Genomic DNA, 12965 nt, shown 5'->3' with positions numbered 1-12965 from the left:
ATCAAACCCTGGGGCAGTGTTTCTTTTATTGCGGACTGCGTTTGTTATATCATCTGTGGTAATTAAAGTAGTAAGAGGGTGATTTGCGTTGATAGCATGATGAGAACTGGGTTGCAGTTGTCTATTTCCAGGATGTACCTTCCTTGTTATTTGAGATTCTAATCTGCTATTAGGAGCAAGCGGAAGCGGAGGAGTAAATGTGTCTTGGAGAATCTGTGCAAATTCGTTTGCCTTTTCGTAATCATTTGTAAGAGCTTGTTGTTGTGAGAGAAGAGGATACGTAGTACTTGTATGTTTTCCTGTGAGCATATGAAATCGTTTCCAGAATTTGCTAGGATGGCTTTCAGCATCAAGGTGATTGCAAGTGTCGATCCACTGACGCTGTTTGTGTGCCTTTATGTAGTTATGGACAGTTCTTATCCATTGGCGGTGAACTCGCAGACATTCAGGATTCCTTGTTTGTACGTATTCCCGATAGGCACGACGTGATGTAGTCACTAGATGAAGGTATTTAGGTGGTAGTTTAGGTTTAAAACTGTTCACAGTTATCTGTGGTATATGTGTGCTTGCTGCTTGTTTGACTTCTGACGTGATGTTTTCTACTGGAGGGGTGAGATTTTGAAAGATAGTGGAGAGATCTTCTCGATAACCTTCCCAATTTGCTCTGTTATAATCGTAGATCCGCTTTGGAGGAACCTGTTTGTGTTGAGTATAGTGGTGCACTGGCAGAGTTATTTTAATTGGTGCATGATCACTTCCTATCGGTGCAAGGACTTCTATGTTAATTTTGTCAACTGAGGAAGGTGACACAAAAACTACATCGGGGGTTGTGTTACTCTCTGGACGAGTTGCAGATGGTAAATCTTGAAATATACCTGTAGTATTGTTATCGATGGTAGTATGGAAAGCTGTTCGTTCTGCATTTGTTCGACTATGTATATTAATATCAGCTAGTATGAAGTAATGACGGTATGTAGAAGCGATATAAAGAAAGAAGTCTGTAGGTAGAGGGCTAGTAGGTCGTATATATACAGTAGCCAATGTCACATTTATGCTTTTGAGATAAAGTGTGGCAATAGAATATTCTTGGTATGGAAATTGAGGTGGTAATATATTTGTTCTATAGGGAAATTTTGGCTTGATCCCTAGGGCTACTCCACCACATAATCGTTGCGCCGTTGTAGGACCAGGTGTATGTAGCAAGGAATACCTGGGTATGTAAAGGGGTGTGGTTTTGGGGATACGGGTTTCATTCAGTGCAAAGAAATGAATGCCTTCTTCCAGGAGAAGTTCCTGGAATATAGCTTTATGTTTCGGTAGAGAACGGATGTTCATAAATAGGAAATTATATTGTATATAGCCCGCCATAATTATATAAATAACAGTTAGGTTTCTAAACTTCAGTTTCCAGTGGTACAATTTGAAAATGTACATGTGGACCAGAATATGTAGCGAACAGGTGGACACGAAAAAGAGTCTTAGCTGTCTGTACTATCTGTTGTAATATATGTTGGCGTAGAAATGGATGGATATTTTGTAGGGTTAATGTTTGAAATCTAAGTAGATCTTCAACAGTCACTGGTTGTTTCAGAGAGTTCTGTGGTGGAGTTGTAGAGTCCATAGTTCTTAATGGTACAGTTAGGTCAGGGCGTGAGGCTTCGGGGTTTGGGCGTGCAGCACAGCGGTAACTATATGAGGGATGAGCCTGTTTGCACGTGTTACACTTGGGTGGTGCATTTAGGTTCGTGCAATCTTTAGTTGCGTGTGGGCCAGAGCAATAGCCACAGATAGGTGTTTCGGGGCAATTTGCCGTAGTGTGGGAGTTGTATTTCTGGCAGCGTTCGCATCGTAATGGAAGGGGTGCTTTTGAATGTGAAGGTTCAACCCTGTGTCTTTGGCGATATATATAAGCCCCTTCATGAAGTAAGCGATCGATCGTGTTGGAACAATCTGTTATGACTCGCATCAGGAAAGTTGGACCATTATTGTTCTGTATTCGAAGGCATTTTATGACTTCATGGCCTTCCAAACGCAGTTCTTCTAATACTTCTTGATCAGCGAGTTCTGGATCTACGCCTCTGATAACCACTGACATGTGTGGTGGTTTGTTTGGAGGTGGTGGTTGTTTGGTGGTTTTGGGTGTCAGTTGGGAAAGAGCAGCCTGTGGTCCAAAAATTTCAAACGAAACTTTGTTTCTCAGAGTGGAGAGAAATTGTGGATCTTTTGATTTTATAATGATGCCATTTCTGGTGAATATAATTTGTTCTACTTGTGCTCGGGGGAGGTATTTTTGCAGCTGTTGAAGAAGTAGCTTAGAAGTTCTATACTTGGGGTCGTAGTGTTGCAGTAGGAAGTTGTAGACAGTGAAATTTACTTCAGTGCGACCATCAGTTTGCGCAGTATCTCTGGAATTGAATTTTGATATGCGTGCTTGTTCTTGATATTTTTGTTTCTTTTGTAGTTGAAGAGGAGATCGAGAGCGATCCCTGGATGTTTTTGAATCGGCTGAATTGCTTCTTGAGTTGCCTCGGTCTTGTTTTTGGATTATCCTGTCGCTAGAGTTTGCACCCCCAACTTGTTGGGGGAGCCCTTTATGCATGGTGAGCGAAGGGAGGCAACCTAGTACTCCTTTTCAAAGACGAAACAATTAGGAAACAGAGTTATTTCAGGTGTTGCAAAAATAAGCAAAGTACAAGGTGCTGCAAACGAGAATTGTAGCACAGTTTGCTTCAAAATAAAGAGAGTACAAGTGCTGCAAACGTGGATTGTAGCACAGTTTGCTACTAAATAAGCAGAGTACAAGTGCTGCAAACGAGGATTGTAGCACAGTTCGATTCTAATTAAGCAGAGTACAAAGTGCTGCAAACGAGAATTGTAGCACAGTTTGCTTCTAAATAAGCAGAGTACAAGGTGCTGCAAACGAGAATTGGAGCACAGTTTGCTTCTAAATAAGCCGAGTTCTTTCCAGTGTTTGCAAACGTGATTAGCAAACAGTTGCTCCAAAGTAAGCAGTAATGGTTGTATGTCCCTTCACAGCAAGGCGTTCTGCCGAAGGCACCTCGAACACACCTAACCACTGTATAAGATTCAGTTTCCTACAGCCGTCCGTTCCAAACGTGCTGAAACCAAACCCACAGTGAATGTGTCAAGGGGGACCAACCGAGAGAGATGCTTTTTGCAGTTGTTTTTTTTTTTTATGTTCATCCGTTTAGAGGGTTATGTCCCTCTCTTCGGTACGTGCTAGATACTTTTAAATATATAATAATAATAATAGATAGGCTAAGTGCACTTTTTCTATTTTTGGGATTATGAAACGAACACTAACCTAGTCTTGAAATGACCTTGGATTTTCATTGCTATATTATATAACACCCTACTTTCATTCTTATGTTAGTAAATAAATACCCTTTCTTGTAGTTTGATTATTAGTTGCAATATGAAGGGTATAAATGTGGTCGTAATTGTGGTGGATGAAGAATGGTGTATAGTTCATAATCAGGATGTCTGGGCCCGATGGTCAAAGTATACAGAGTTAAAAGATGTTGTAATGGAGTATACAATCTGTACGGGTAGCAGTCGTGTATTGCATCTTCACGGATTGTGTGAACCAGCGGTGGTGTTCTTTGTTCATCCTGTTATTTATATATTCTTTTCGCAATGCCTCTAGGTGAAGTGTTATATGTGGAAAACTTATTCGTGTGTATAAGAGTCGAGTTGGACTTGGTAGTTTGATTCTGTATGCCAGTCGACATGCATGTCTCTCTATGATTTGTAGTCGTTCATAGAACGAATCCTCTGCTGAGAGCCATGCTGTATGTCCATACGTAAGTACGGGCCGAAGAAAGGCCATATATGTATTTAGGAGGATATTTGCTCGAAGTCCCCAATTCGTGCCGACAAGTCTCTTCATCAGCTGTAGTCTGTTTTTGGCTTTCTTTTTGACGTTCTGCAGGTGTGGTGTCCATGTTAGTTTTGTGTCAAATATGACACCAAGATATTTGACGCTGTTGGTAGGAATTATGCGTGTGCCACGGATCTTAAGATCTAACATACTTGGATTTCTTTGTACCCGTGAGCGACATCCGGTAGGAAGAAATATTATGGCTTGAGTTTTTGCGCTATTGATGGTGAGTCTCCAAGTGTCGCACCATCGTTGAAATACATTAATAGCTGGTTGCATAATGCGATTTATTGCTTGAATTGTAGAACCACAAGCCAGTAGAGCTGTATCATCAGCGTATTGGTATGTTGACACCTGAGAGAATGTTGGCATATCTGCGACATAAAGTAAGTAGAGCAATGGAGATAATACCGAACCTTGCGGTACTCCGGCGTTCAAGAAGATAGGGTGAGACAGATTGTTATTTATTGTTACATATGCCATTCGGTTGGTAAGAAAGTTGAAAATTAATCGAATGTAACAGAAAGGAAGGCGAAACTTATGCAGTTTATATATGAGGCCGGTGTGCCACACTTTATCGAATGCCTTTTCAAGATCGAATAGTATTAAACAAGAGGGTTTAGATGTATTGTACTGGTTGTAGATTCGATTTGAGAGTCTTAGTAGGTTATCCAAGACGCTAAACTGTGGCCTAAATCCGGCTTGGTGTATCGGGAGAAAATTATTTAACAATAAGTGAGAGTGTAATCGGCGGACTAAAATTTTTTCAAGGATTTTGCTGAGTGTTGATGTTAGTTGTATAGGTCTATAACATTTTGGGTCTGTACGATCTTTATCAGGTTTCGGAAACATGAGTACCTTCGACACTTTCCATTCGACAGGGTAATATCCAGTGCGAAGGATTAAGTTGTATATCAAGGCGAGAAATGACAACATTGCTAGTGGAGCTTTCTTTATCAAGACATATGTGATAGAATCAAACCCTGGGGCAGTGTTTCTTTTATTGCGGACTGCGTTTGTTATATCATCTGTGGTAATTAAAGTAGTAAGAGGGTGATTTGCGTTGATAGCATGATGAGAACTGGGTTGCAGTTGTCTATTTCCAGGATGTACCTTCCTTGTTATTTGAGATTCTAATCTGCTATTAGGAGCAAGCGGAAGCGGAGGAGTAAATGTGTCTTGGAGAATCTGTGCAAATTCGTTTGCCTTTTCGTAATCATTTGTAAGAGCTTGTTGTTGTGAGAGAAGAGGATACGTAGTACTTGTATGTTTTCCTGTGAGCATATGAAATCGTTTCCAGAATTTGCTAGGATGGCTTTCAGCATCAAGGTGATTGCAAGTGTCGATCCACTGACGCTGTTTGTGTGCCTTTATGTAGTTATGGACAGTTCTTATCCATTGGCGGTGAACTCGCAGACATTCAGGATTCCTTGTTTGTACGTATTCCCGATAGGCACGACGTGATGCAGTCACTAGATGAAGGTATTTAGGTGGTAGTTTAGGTTTAAAACTGTTCACAGTTATCTGTGGTATATGTGTGCTTGCTGCTTGTTTGACTTCTGACGTGATGTTTTCTACTGGAGGGGTGAGATTTTGAAAGATAGTGGAGAGATCTTCTCGATAACCTTCCCAATTTGCTCTGTTATAATCGTAGATCCGCTTTGGAGGAACCTGTTTGTGTTGAGTATAGTGGTGCACTGGCAGAGTTATTTTAATTGGTGCATGATCACTTCCTATCGGTGCAAGGACTTCTATGTTAATTTTGTCAACTGAGGAAGGTGACACAAAAACTACATCGGGGGTTGTGTTACTCTCTGGACGAGTTGCAGATGGTAAATCTTGAAATATACCTGTAGTATTGTTATCGATGGTAGTATGGAAAGCTGTTCGTTCTGCATTTGTTCGACTATGTATATTAATATCAGCTAGTATGAAGTAATGACGGTATGTAGAAGCGATATAAAGAAAGAAGTCTGTAGGTAGAGGGCTAGTAGGTCGTATATATACAGTAGCCAATGTCACATTTATGCTTTTGAGATAAAGTGTGGCAATAGAATATTCTTGGTATGGAAATTGAGGTGGTAATATATTTGTTCTATAGGGAAATTTTGGCTTGATCCCTAGGGCTACTCCACCACATAATCGTTGCGCCGTTGTAGGACCAGGTGTATGTAGCAAGGAATACCTGGGTATGTAAAGGGGTGTGGTTTTGGGGATACGGGTTTCATTCAGTGCAAAGAAATGAATGCCTTCTTCCAGGAGAAGTTCCTGGAATATAGCTTTATGTTTCGGTAGAGAACGGATGTTCATAAATAGGAAATTATATTGTATATAGCCCGCCATAATTATATAAATAACAGTTAGGTTTCTAAACTTCAGTTTCCAGTGGTACAATTTGAAAATGTACATGTGGACCAGAATATGTAGCGAACAGGTGGACACGAAAAAGAGTCTTAGCTGTCTGTACTATCTGTTGTAATATATGTTGGCGTAGAAATGGATGGATATTTTGTAGGGTTAATGTTTGAAATCTAAGTAGATCTTCAACAGTCACTGGTTGTTTCAGAGAGTTCTGTGGTGGAGTTGTAGAGTCCATAGTTCTTAATGGTACAGTTAGGTCAGGGCGTGAGGCTTCGGGGTTTGGGCGTGCAGCACAGCGGTAACTATATGAGGGATGAGCCTGTTTGCACGTGTTACACTTGGGTGGTGCATTTAGGTTCGTGCAATCTTTAGTTGCGTGTTGGCCAGAGCAATAGCCACAGATAGGTGTTTCGGGGCAATTTGCCGTAGTGTGGGAGTTGTATTTCTGGCAGCGTTCGCATCGTAATGGAAGGGGTGCTTTTGAATGTGAAGGTTCAACCCTGTGTCTTTGGCGATATATATAAGCCCCTTCATGAAGTAAGCGATCGATCGTGTTGGAACAATCTGTTATGACTCGCATCAGGAAAGTTGGACCATTATTGTTCTGTATTCGAACGCATTTTATGACTTCATGGCTTTCCAAACGCAGTTCTTCTAATACTTCTTGATCAGCGAGTTCTGGATCTACGCCTCTGATAACCACTGACATGTGTGGTGGTTTGTTTGGAGGTGGTGGTTGTTTGGTGGTTTTGGGTGTCAGTTGGGAAAGAGCAGCCTGTGGTCCAAAAATTTCAAACGAAACTTTGTTTCTCAGAGTGGAGAGAAATTGTGGATCTTTTGATTTTATAATGATGCCATTTCTGGTGAATATAATTTGTTCTACTTGTGCTCGGGGGAGGTATTTTTGCAGCTGTTGAAGAAGTAGCTTAGAAGTTCTATACTTGGGGTCGTAGTGTTGCAGTAGGAAGTTGTAGACAGTGAAATTTACTTCAGTGCGACCATCAATTTGCGCAGTATCTCTGGAATTGAATTTTGATATGCGTGCTTGTTCTTGATATTTTTGTTTCTTTTGTAGTTGAAGAGGAGATCGAGAGCGATCCCTGGATGTTTTTGAATCGGCTGAATTGCTTCTTGAGTTGCCTCGGTCTTGTTTTTGGATTATCCTGTCGCTAGAGTTTGCACCCCCCACTTGTTGGGGGAGCCCTTTATGCATGGTGAGCGAAGGGAGGCAACCTAGTACTCCTTTTCAAAGACGAAACAATTAGGAAACAGAGTTATTTCAGGTGTTGCAAAAATAAGCAAAGTACAAGGTGCTGCAAACGAGAATTGTAGCACAGTTTGCTTCAAAATAAAGAGAGTACAAGTGCTGCAAACGTGGATTGTAGCACAGTTTGCTACTAAATAAGCAGAGTACAAGTGCTGCAAACGAGGATTGTAGCACAGTTCGATTCTAATTAAGCAGAGTACAAAGTGCTGCAAACGAGAATTGTAGCACAGTTTGCTTCTAAATAAGCAGAGTACAAGGTGCTGCAAACGAGAATTGGAGCACAGTTTGCTTCTAAATTAGCCGAGTTCTTTCCAGTGTTTGCAAACGTGATTAGCAAACAGTTGCTCCAAAGTAAGCAGTAATGGTTGTATGTCCCTTCACAGCAAGGCGTTCTGCCGAAGGCACCTCGAACACACCTAACCACTGTATAGGATTCAGTTTCCTACAGCCGTCCGTTCCAAACGTGCTGAAACCAAACCCACAGTGAATGTGTCAAGGGGGACCAACCGAGAGAGATGCTTTTTGCAGTTGTTGTTTTTTTTTTATGTTCATCCGTTTAGAGGGTTATGTCCCTCTCTTCGGTACGTGCTAGATACTTTTAAATATATAATAATAATAATAGATAGGCTAAGTGCACTTTTTCTATTTTTGGGATTATGAAACGAACACTAACCTAGTCTTGAAATGACCTTGGATTTTCATTGCTATATTATATAACACCCTACTTTCATTCTTATGTTAGTAAATAAATACCCTTTCTTGTAGTTTGATTATTAGTTGCAATCTGAAGGGTATAAATGTGGTCGTAATTGTGGTGGATGATGAATGGTGTATAGTTCATAATCAGGATGTCTGGGCCCGATGGTCAGAGTATACAGAGTTAAAAGATGTTGTAATGGAGTATACAATCTGTACGGGTAGCAGTCGTGTATTGCATCTTCACGGATTGTGTGAACCAGCGGTGGTGTTCTTTGTTCATCCTGTTATTTATATATTCTTTTCGCAATGCCTCTAGGTGAAGTGTTATATGTGGAAAACTTATTCTTGTGTATAAGAGTCGAGTTGGACTTGGTAGTTTGATTCTGTATGCCAGTCGACATGCATGTATCTCTATGATTTGTAGTCGTTCATAGAACGAGTCCTCTGCTGAGAGCCATGCTGTGTGTCCATACGTAAGTACGGGCCGAAGAAAGGCCATATAGGTATTTAGGAGGATGTTTGCTCGAAGTCCCCAATTCGTGCCGACAAGTCTCTTTATCAGCTGTAGTCTGTTTTTAGCTTTTTTTTTTATGTTCTGCAGGTGTGGTGTCCATGTTAGTTTTGTGTCAAATATGACACAAAGATATTTGACGCTGTTGGTAGGAATTATGCGTGTGCCACGGATCTTAAGATCTAACAGACTTGGATTTCTTTGTATCCGTGAGCGACATCCGGTAGGAAGAAATATTATGGCTTGAGTTTTTGCGCTATTGATGGTGAGTCTCCAAGTGTCGCACCATCGTTGAAATACATTAATAGCTGGTTGCATAATGCGATTTATTGCTTGAATTGTAGAACCACAAGCGAGTAGAGCTGTTTCATCAGCGTATTGGTATGTTGACACCTGAGAGAATGTTGGCATATCTGCGACATAAAGTAAGTAGAGCAATGGAGATAATACCGAACCTTGCGGTACTCCGGCGTTCAAGAAGATAGGGTGAGACAGATTGTTATTTATTGTTACATATGCCATTCGGTTGGTAAGAAAGTTGAAAATTAATCGAATGTAACAGAAAGGAAGGCGAAACTTATGCAGTTTTTATATGAGGTCGGTGTGCCACACTTTATCGAATGCCTTTTCAAGATCGAATAGTATTAAACAAGAGGGTTTAGATGTATTGTACTGGTTGTAGATTCGATTTGAGAGTCTTAGTAGGTTATCCAAGACGCTAAACTGTGGCCTAAATCCGGCTTGGTGTATCGGGAGAAAATTATTTAACAATAAGTGAGAGTGTAATCGGCGGACTAAAATTTTTTCAAGGATTTTGCTGAGTGTTGATGTTAGTTGTATAGGTCTATAACATTTTGGGTCTGTACGATCTTTATCAGGTTTCGGAAACATGAGTACCTTCGACACTTTCCATTCGACAGGGTAATATCCAGTGCGAAGGATTAAGTTGTATATCAAGGCGAGAAATGACAACATTGCTAGTGGAGCTTTCTTTATCAAGACATATGTGATAGAATCAAACCCTGGGGCAGTGTTTCTTTTATTGCGGACTGCGTTTGTTATATCATCTGTGGTAATTAAAGTAGTAAGAGGGTGATTTGCGTTGATAGCATGATGAGAACTGGGTTGCAGTTGTCTATTTCCAGGATGTACCTTCCTTGTTATTTGAGATTCTAATCTGCTATTAGGAGCAAGCGGAAGCGGAGGAGTAAATGTGTCTTGGAGAATCTGTGCAAATTCGTTTGCCTTTTCGTAATCATTTGTAAGAGCTTGTTGTTGTGAGAGAAGAGGATACGTAGTACTTGTATGTTTTCCTGTGAGCATATGAAATCGTTTCCAGAATTTGCTAGGATGGCTTTCAGCATCAAGGTGATTGCAAGTGTCGATCCACTGACGCTGTTTGTGTGCCTTTATGTAGTTATGGACAGTTCTTATCCATTGGCGGTGAACTCGCAGACATTCAGGATTCCTTGTTTGTACGTATTCCCGATAGGCACGACGTGATGCAGTCACTAGATGAAGGTATTTAGGTGGTAGTTTAGGTTTAAAACTGTTCACAGTTATCTGTGGTATATGTGTGCTTGCTGCTTGTTTGACTTCTGACGTGATGTTTTCTACTGGAGGGGTGAGATTTTGAAAGATAGTGGAGAGATCTTCTCGATAACCTTCCCAATTTGCTCTGTTATAATCGTAGATCCGCTTTGGAGGAACCTGTTTGTGTTGAGTATAGTGGTGCACTGGCAGAGTTATTTTAATTGGTGCATGATCACTTCCTATCGGTGCAAGGACTTCTATGTTAATTTTGTCAACTGAGGAAGGTGACACAAAAACTACATCGGGGGTTGTGTTACTCTCTGGACGAGTTGCAGATGGTAAATCTTGAAATATACCTGTAGTATTGTTATCGATGGTAGTATGGAAAGCTGTTCGTTCTGCATTTGTTCGACTATGTATATTAATATCAGCTAGTATGAAGTAATGACGGTATGTAGAAGCGATATAAAGAAAGAAGTCTGTAGGTAGAGGGCTAGTAGGTCGTATATATACAGTAGCCAATGTCACATTTATGCTTTTGAGATAAAGTGTGGCAATAGAATATTCTTGGTATGGAAATTGAGGTGGTAATATATTTGTTCTATAGGGAAATTTTGGCTTGATCCCTAGGGCTACTCCACCACATAATCGTTGCGCCGTTGTAGGACCAGGTGTATGTAGCAAGGAATACCTGGGTATGTAAAGGGGTGTGGTTTTGGGGATACGGGTTTCATTCAGTGCAAAGAAATGAATGCCTTCTTCCAGGAGAAGTTCCTGGAATATAGCTTTATGTTTCGGTAGAGAACGGATGTTCATAAATAGGAAATTATATTGTATATAGCCCGCCATAATTATATAAATAACAGTTAGGTTTCTAAACTTCAGTTTCCAGTGGTACAATTTGAAAATGTACATGTGGACCAGAATATGTAGCGAACAGGTGGACACGAAAAAGAGTCTTAGCTGTCTGTACTATCTGTTGTAATATATGTTGGCGTAGAAATGGATGGATATTTTGTAGGGTTAATGTTTGAAATCTAAGTAGATCTTCAACAGTCACTGGTTGTTTCAGAGAGTTCTGTGGTGGAGTTGTAGAGTCCATAGTTCTTAATGGTACAGTTAGGTCAGGGCGTGAGGCTTCGGGGTTTGGGCGTGCAGCACAGCGGTAACTATATGAGGGATGAGCCTGTTTGCACGTGTTACACTTGGGTGGTGCATTTAGATTCGTGCAATCTTTAGTTGCGTGTGGGCCAGAGCAATAGCCACAGATAGGTGTTTCGGGGCAATTTGCCGTAGTGTGGGAGTTGTATTTCTGGCAGCGTTCGCATCGTAATGGAAGGGGTGCTTTTGAATGTGAAGGTTCAACCCTGTGTCTTTGGCGATATATATAAGCCCCTTCATGAAGTAAGCGATCGATCGTGTTGGAACAATCTGTTATGACTCGCATCAGGAAAGTTGGACCATTATTGTTCTGTATTCGAACGCATTTTATGACTTCATGGCTTTCCAAACGCAGTTCTTCTAATACTTCTTGATCAGCGAGTTCTGGATCTACGCCTCTGATAACCACTGACATGTGTGGTGGTTTGTTTGGAGGTGGTGGTTGTTTGGTGGTTTTGGGTGTCAGTTGGGAAAGAGCAGCCTGTGGTCCAAAAATTTCAAACGAAACTTTGTTTCTCAGAGTGGAGAGAAATTGTGGATCTTTTGATTTTATAATGATGCCATTTCTGGTGAATATAATTTGTTCTACTTGTGCTCGGGGGAGGTATTTTTGCAGCTGTTGAAGAAGTAGCTTAGAAGTTCTATACTTGGGGTCGTAGTGTTGCAGTAGGAAGTTGTAGACAGTGAAATTTACTTCAGTGCGACCATCAATTTGCGCAGTATCTCTGGAATTGAATTTTGATATGCGTGCTTGTTCTTGATATTTTTGTTTCTTTTGTAGTTGAAGAGGAGATCGAGAGCGATCCCTGGATGTTTTTGAATCGGCTGAATTGCTTCTTGAGTTGCCTCGGTCTTGTTTTTGGATTATCCTGTCGCTAGAGTTTGCACCCCCAACTTGTTGGGGGAGCCCTTTATGCATGGTGAGCGAAGGGAGGCAACCTAGTAATCCTTTTCAAAGACGAAACTATTAGGAAACAGAGTTATTTCAGGTGTTGCAAAAATAAGCAAAGTACAAGGTGCTGCAAACGAGAATTGTAGCGCAGTTTGCTTCAAAATAAAGAGAGTACAAGTGCTGCAAACGTGGATTGTAGCACAGTTTGCTACTAAATAAGCAGAGTACAAGTGCTGCAAACGAGGATTGTAGCACAGTTCGATTCTAATTAAGCAGAGTACAAAGTGCTGCAAACGAGAATTGTAGCACAGTTTGCTTCTAAATAAGCAGAGTACAAGGTGCTGCAAACGAGAATTGGAGCACAGTTTGCTTCTAAATAAGCCGAGTTCTTTCCAGTGTTTGCAAACGTGATTAGCAAACAGTTGCTCCAAAGTAAGCAGTAATGGTTGTATGTCCCTTCACAGCAAGGCGTTCTGCCGAAGGCACCTCGAACACACCTAACCACTGTATAGGATTCAGTTTCCTACAGCCGTCCGTTCCAAACGTGCTGAAACCAAACCCACAGTGAATGTGTCAAGGGGGACCAACCGAGAGAGATGCTTTTTGCAGTTGTTGTTTTTTTTTTTATGTTCATCCGTTT

The sequence above is a fragment of the Lepisma saccharinum genome, chromosome 2 (assembly GCF_977018435.1).
Source record: "Lepisma saccharinum chromosome 2, izLepSacc3.1, whole genome shotgun sequence".
Classification (NCBI taxonomy): domain Eukaryota; kingdom Metazoa; phylum Arthropoda; class Insecta; order Zygentoma; family Lepismatidae; genus Lepisma; species Lepisma saccharinum.
Note: the sequence above shows the minus strand (reverse complement) of the source record.